Raw genomic sequence first — 8,301 nt, forward strand, 5'->3', positions numbered from 1 at the left:
AAGCTGGCCAACTACGTCAAAATCATCCCATATCTGGCCAGTCCTATGCTCTATTTTCATCTGATTCATTAAGAATTCTATTGCATTTTACAAAGGGACAACTTTTGCATTTTACAAAGGGACAACAAGTTTTACCGACAACTTTCCCTTGTTTGTTATATGTTCCTGATTATAATATTGATATTCTATCTTCCAGTTTTTCCTACTGAAACAAAGTAGAATTTTTGCACCTATCAGAACCAGATAAGAGAAAGGGATAAGCAAACACTGCCTTTAATTTCCATTTAAATGTACACATGACTTTAAAACAACTGCCATTTTTTGCTCAGCAAAAAGCATGTAGCAATATTAGACAATATGTTTTGGACAAAGGCAGAATACAGGGGTCCTGTTCTCCCTTAATCTCAACATGAACTTAATCAGCAGGGTTTGGCCTAAACATACTTTTTTTGCAAAATGTTTTACTGAAATTTTGTGGGGTACAAAATGAAGCTACTCAATGGCTGGTCCTTGCAAGGTAGATAATTCCTCTGCATACTGAACCCCTGCTTCCAAAACCGTCACAACAAAGAGTGAATAGGAGTTGTATACTGCTAATTACCTACCTTGCAAGGACCACACATAGAAGTAAGTTCAATATCCCTTGTTGCCCTGTGTACATGTACATATTTTTAAAACTGTGCTCAGTTAACAATAAATACAATATTTGGTGTTCTTTGTGTGTGCAACAATTTTACATACACAAAGACCCTAAAATTTGTGTGTGTGCACAAGTTTACAGTTTAGAGGGAATGTTGATATAACAACAGCGTTGTTCAACTTCTGTGGTACCGAGGGTCGGGAATTTTTCTGGTGTACGTGGTGGAGGGCCAATAATGGATGCCAGCGTTGACCATTCCCTGTTTTTAAACCACACCCATGTTACCACAAGAACTTTTAAGACCATATCAACATTAAAGGGGATATAAAGGCCAAAAATAAAACCTCTTTATACTGTTCCCTAGTTGCAAAGAAAGATATCTCTAATATAGTCATCAAAAAAATTGTACTGTTTTTATAAAAAAAGCTAAATGTATGCAGTCCTATTCCCCTTCCCTTTACAACTTTGCAGCTATGGAACAGTATAAAGAGGTTTTATTTTTTGCCTATACATCCCCTTTAATGGTGGTAGCACACCAAAAAACAAAATGGTTGGTGCTCACTGCAGGGATATCACTTATCACTCATATGTGATAAATTTAAGTCATAATAAAAAATACCATTAAATCCATATGCCTCCTCCACCCCTGTGTATAACACAGCACCCCCAGCACATGATTAAACACATAAGGGGCCCCTAATAACAATTTCTAAATGTTAACAAACACCCGGAACAAACCCTATCAGGCTTCTGTTCCACAGGCATAACCGGGCACACACAGAGAGCATAGGGCAGGCAGAGTATGGCACACTCAAGGAAATGAGAGTTGCGGACACCTCCAGCTAGTGTCAATACATGCGAACCGAAGCGTATTAAAACAAATCCATCTTTATTAGACAAGTTAAAAATAGCGGGCAGGGGAAAGGAAAACAGGCTTGACGCGTTTCGTGACGTCTAGGTCACTTCATCAGAAGCTTGAATGCCCCCTGCTGGAACCTCACTAAAATAGCATCCACAATTAAGAACATTGAGAACATATGTTAAAAGTCACGTAACAAGTACACTCTGTATTCAAATGATGATGAGCATATATAATGATAAGCATATCTAACAGCAAAAATGTGCACTGCAAAAGTCACTATAATATAATATAAACATAATTATATAAATGTTATAGGAATAATTATAAGAATATTAAGTGAGGGAGTGCAAGCAGCACCAATATTATGAAATTTGAAAAAACCATATGAAATTGAGAAGACCAAAAAAAATCAAAAAATCAATCAAAAATCAAAACTCACAAAATCAAAAAATACTAAATTATTTTTGGTTTCCAAAATCATTGAAAAATTATGATTGGGAAAAATGGTGGTTGAGAAAAGCACAGCGAGAAAGGGGCAGCTAAAGAGTAAAATACGCTGAAAAAGAGATAAATCTTGAAATGGGTAGTAAGCTACCCATTAGATAATTAGATATGCTTATCATTATATATGCTCATCATCATTTGAATACAGAGTGTACTTGTTACGTGACTTTTAACATATGTTCTCAATGTTCTTAATTGTGGATGTTATTTTAGTGAGGTTCCAGCAGGGGGCATTCAAGCTTCTGATGAAGTGACCTAGATGTCACGAAACGCGTCAAGCCTGTTTTCCTTTCCCCTGCCCGGTATTTTTAACTTGTCTAATAAAGATGGATTTGTTTTAATACGCTTCGGTTCACATGTATTGACACTAGCTGGAGGTGTCCGCAACTCTCATTTCCTTGGATCGTTGTTTGCCGCGGCCAGAGCGGACCCAGCGGCTACACCTGCCAGGCTGTTTGTGTGTGCTCACGTCTCCAGGTTTGGATCGCTCTCCTTTGAATCTTCTCTGTAGAGTATGGCACACTCACAGGGAACATAGAGCAGGCAGAGTATGGCACACTCACAGGGAACATAGGGCAGGCAGAGTATGGCACACACAGGGAGCATACGGCTATAGTAGTATAAAGCATATACTATAACTATAAATCACTGCATATACTCAGAAGTCAGAAGACTAAGAAGCCTTTAAAAATTATAAGCAACACGCAAGCTATGAGGCTGATTTGTGGCCTTCCCTCCTCTCTTTTCACATCTTCAAAAACAGCTTTTTCTCTCTTTTCACATCATCAAAAACAGCTTTTTCTCTTTTGCAGACAGAACAAAGCTGGGGCATTGGTGATACAAAAGAAAGAGCTTAATTATTAAAATTGCTGATGGCCCAGACACTAAACATGAGCATTCCAGGTTTAGTAAAGTTAAAGCAAATTCCCACCTGCCCCCTGGTCCAGCCCACAATTTCTTAGAACTCACATTCCATTGCTTCTATAATTTAACGCTTTGCTACATGTACCATACCTCTCAACTGTCCTGCTTTTAGCAGGACAGTCCTGATTTTTCACCCAATGCCCACTGCCCTATATCATCCTTAAAATGTCCCGTGTCTTCTGGTCTAGAACGTTCGGTCATCTTAAAGTCATGTCTGGAGATCCCATTGGGCATTTATCAGTGGCATATCTGGAGCTAATGGAATGCTTATGGGTACTTTTTCAGTGATCTTACTAGTTTGTCTGGGGTTAATGGCGTGCCTTTTGGCCATCTGGCATGTTTGCATCTTGATCAAGAATTTTGATTATACACAGAAACGGGTGGCGTTGGTAAGGGGTATGTGTGTGGGGCATAACACACACCCACCCAAACACCCTCCCCTGTGGCCATATTACTTAACTCTGGGGGGTATGCTGGAGTAAAGCAGAGGGTGACACTTACTAGATACAGCTTATGCTATGGTCAGTAGTAGATGATAATGTACAACCAGAACCAGAAGAAACGCTAGTATGTAAGAGCCCTTCAATTTGTCAGTGTTTAATGCTGCCTGTCTGTCTTTTCTTTGGTGATTTTATTTTTCCCTTTATTGTTTAAAGCTACCCTTCACTTTTACAAATGCAATGTCCTCCTTATTAGGCTGAAGCTAAGGCCCAGCTGGTCAGCCAGTGGCTTCCCACTTGGTTACACTGCTGCTGCTGCTGCTGCCTAGGGACCTCTAATGTTGCAGGTGGCAAAGGTAAAATATCAAAAAGAATGACATTGAAAGACCATTCCTTAAAGGATAACTAAACCCTAAAAATGAATATGGTTAAAAATACCATATTTTATATACTCAACTTATTGCACCAGCCTAAAGTTTCAGTTTCTCAATAGCAACAATGATCCAGGAGTTCAAACTTGTCACAGGGGGTCACTATCTTGGAAAGTGTCTGTGACACTCACATGCTCAGTGGGCTCTGAGCAGCTGTTGAGAAGCTAAGCTTAGGGGTCGTCACTAATTATCCAGCAGAAAATGAGGTTGACCTGTAATATAAGTTGATGCTACAGGACTGATTATTAAATTCTGATGCTAGTTGCACTGGTTTCTATGCTGCCATGTAGTAATTATGCATATTAATTACTAATCAGCCTTATATTGTGACATTTATATTCTATGTTTACTGTATATTGTGAGTGGGTCCCTAAGCTCAGTAAGTGACAGCAGCACAGAGCATGTGCAGTGAAACAGCAGAAAAGAAGATGGGGAGCTACTGGGGCATCTTTGGAGAAGCAGATCTTTACTGCTAAATGGCTGTGGTTGCCTTGGGCTGGTACAGGAGCCCAAAACATAATGTACAACATTTCGAGCTACTTGTTTAGTTAGACTTTAGTTCTCCTTTAAGCTTTCATTCTTGATCCCTGGACTTTAAACATTAAAGGGATCCTGTCATTGGAAAACATGTTTTTTTCAAAACACATCAGTTAATAGTGCTACTCCAGCAGAATTCTGCACTGAAATCCATTTTTCAAAAGAGCAAACAGATTTTTTTATATTCAATTTTGAAATCTGACATGGGGCTAGACATTTTGTCAATTTCCCAGCTGCCCCAAGTCATGTGACTTGTGCCTGCACTTTAGGAGAGAAATGCTTTCTGGCAGGCTGCTGTTTTTCCTTCTCAATGTAACTGAATGTGTCTCAGTGGGACATGGGTTTTTACTATTGAGTGCTGTTCTTAGATCTACCAGGCAGCTGTTATCTTGTGTAAGGGAGCTGTTATCTGGTTACCTTCCCATTGTTCTTTTGTTTGGCTGCTGGGGGGGAAAAGGAAGGGGGGGTGATATCACTCCAACTTGCAGTAGAGCAGTAAAGCGTGATTGAAGTTTATCAAAGCACAAGTCACATGACTTGGGGCAGCTGGGAAATTGACAAAATGTCTAGCCCCATGTCAGATTTCAAAATTGAATATAAAAAAATCAGTTTGCTCTTTTGAGAAATGGATTTCAGTGCAGAATATTGCTGGAGCAACACTATTAATTGATTCATTTTGAAAAAAAAATTTTTTCCCATGACAGTATCCCTTTAATATGAATATGTATCAAACCCAGCCACATCCAATAGTTGGTCTACTCAAACAACCACATGCCGAATAGGGAGTCAACAGATATCTAGTACCTTCCTATGTAAAGCAGTCAAATTGCCATGTCAGATAGCAGAGCATAAACTGCAGCCAGAATTATTTGTATGTCATTTGAGAGGGACACCATGTATTAAGGAGGACCTTTGATGGGCCACCTGTGCGGAGTATGAGCACATGTACTGCAGTTTTCATGTCATGGACATGGATCATGTTTCATTACACTGTGATTAGAATCAAATTGGGAGCAGAATCAGTAAATGTTACTGGTAAGCATGCCGGAGACCTCTAGTGACCAAACAGAGGTAAAACCATAAACTCAATAATTTCTCCAAGGCATGCTAGTAAGTAAAAAAAATATATTTTATTCACATCAATAGTTAAAAGACATGGATAGTATCCCCTCTAACGCCTAACGCATTTCATGCTTACCCAGCACTTAGTCATAGGCAGAATCCAACTAGTCTCTCTTGCTCTGTTCCTGAAGTACTAGCACATGTAGTCCCTCCCCTTAGTAAAACCAATCACAAGCATATGTTACAATTGCCATATATCACCCAATGGACTACTGGCTTTGTTCAGATACAATGATCTATGTGTTAGATAATCCATGTTACATTAAAAAATGATCATGCATATATTTATGAGATGAGATGCAGGGGTTATCGCAACGCACAAACTGGAGGCCGCGTGGTCGGATAGAGGAAATTCCACCACGCCAACGCTCTGACTCCGCATCCACAAATTCTTCTTTTTTAGGTGGATCGCAGTCAACCGAGGGCCCCTCTGAAAGCGACGACGGGCAGGGAGAAAGCACCACAAAGAAGAAAAAAAGCCAGCAAGGAGCTCGTCCTAGGCCGAGACGGTGGTGAACATTTCCAGCAGGGCCCTGTCACCTCTTCAAGAACAGGTACTTTCCAAGGGGCTATCGTTTGGGGTAACAACAGGGCCTGACTTTTTTACCCTGGACTTGGAACTATACCGTTTCTATAGGGACATTAAATTAAAGGTTCAATTTGCCCAAGAGAAGGGGGAACAGCCTATGGATAACCCTAATATCTTTAAGGGTAAACAATTAGGGTTGAAGCCACAGAGTGAATTTAAACCAGATGTGGATAATATTTTTGTCAATGCATTTATGTTAAATGTGTCACGTGAAATATCTGATTTGGAGGCAATGTATAGAAGTGGGAGATACCACAAAATTCCTTATAACATGAACAAACAGGAGTATGAAGCATTTCAGGATATAGCAAATAACAACTCAATTGTTGTAAAGTCTGCTGATAAAGGGGGAGCCACTGTTATAATGGATAAAAAGTACTATGTCGAAGAGATATTACAACAATTGAGTGATACCATTACATATAGGCCATTGGATAATAACCCAGTTTTTTCAATCCAAAGAAAAGTGGACAGTTTAATACAGGATGCTTTTGAAATATCAGTAATTGATGATACATTGGCAAAATTTTTAAAACAAACACATCCTGTTTCCCCAATCTTCTATACACTGCCAAAAATTCACAAGCGTCTGTATTGTCCACCGGGACGCCCAATTGTATCATGTATTGATTCGATACTTTCGCCATTATCTATCTTCACAGATAATATTATAAGGGAATATGTGTTCAAACATAAATCATTTTTGAAGGACACTAGCCATTTTTTGTCAAAACTAAGACATTTACAACAAATTCCAAATGATGAAATTTTGGTAACGTTCGATGTGGAGAGCCTCTACACCTCCATCCCACATGATGGGGGGTGTAGAGGCGGTCCGCTCTGAACTTGAACTTGACGAATCCATGGATGGGGCTCAAAAAAATTTTGTGTTGAAATGTTTGGAGATTGTGTTATACAATAATTATTTCCTTTTCCAGGACAAATTCTATATGCAAATTCGTGGAACGGCAATGGGCTCTAATGTGGCCCCGTCCTACGCAAACATCTATATGAATGGTTTTGAAATGAGATATATTTATACTAACAAAAGCTTCCAAAAACATTGCTTAATTTGATTACGCTTTATTGATGATGTGTTTGCGGTGTGGACGGGGCCACAGGAGTCCCTACAGGGATTTCATGAATATATGAACTCTGTTTTACCTAATATAAAATTTACCATCCATGCTGATGACCTTGGTGATCAAAGAGGGGAGCGAGTTAGTGACAGATTTGTTCATAAAAGCAACTGATAAAAACACCATTTTGCATTATAAGTCGTTTCACCCTATTCAAACACGTAAGTCATTACCAAAGTCCCAGTTTTTAAGGGTGAAAAGGATAGTAACGGATGAACAGAGGCAGTCTAAGCAATTAGACAATATGGAGGAAAGGTTCCTACAGAGGGGGTATCCAAAACCCCTCTTGGAGCAACAAAGAGCAGTAGTGGAGGCACAAGAGGGAAGTTTACAAAAAACTCAAAAAGAGAAGATAAAACATATCCCCTTTGTGACCAAATTTACTTCCGTAAGTGGAGATGTTGCAAAAATTATAAGGAGACACTGGGGAGTACTGAAGGATGGGTTACCGGAAATAGAGAGCTTTAGACAACCCCCAGTAATGTCGTATAAAAGGAACAAAACATTGGGGTCTCAGTTAGTCAGATCAGATGTGGGCAGCATAGGTAATAAACAACAATTTTTGAGGCCTAGAAAGAATGGATTATTTCCATGTCTTTCTTGCAATTGTTGCTCCAATTGTCAGAGGGGGGACACTATATACCACCCGCGAAAGGGAAACCCTATAAAAATCAATGGTTACTTTACATGTGCATCTACATTTGTAATTTATGTTATAAAATGTCCGTGCGGCTTGGTATATGTGGGCCAAACCACAAGGATGGTTAAAGAAAGAATAAGAGAACACAAGTCGGCAATTAAATTAAAGAAATTAGATCAGGCAGTCTCAGCTCATTTTACGGATAAGGCTCATGGGGTTCATCAATTAAAATTTCAAGTGATTGATCAAGTCCCTATACCCTGCCGGGGAGGGAACAGGATAAAAGAATTACCAAAGAAAGAAGCGAAATGGATTCGTACACTGGAAACCCTAGAACCCCATGGCCTTAACCGTGAATATGATTTACATCCTATTTTTAGGTAATCTCTATACTTCAAAAAAAGTTGATGATAGAATAGTTTTTATTCAGTTGTAATTTTAATATTTGTAATTTTATATTTTTCAGAATATGG

Source organism: Xenopus laevis, chromosome 3L (genome assembly GCF_017654675.1).
Source record: "Xenopus laevis strain J_2021 chromosome 3L, Xenopus_laevis_v10.1, whole genome shotgun sequence".
NCBI classification, from domain to species: Eukaryota; Metazoa; Chordata; class Amphibia; order Anura; family Pipidae; genus Xenopus; species Xenopus laevis.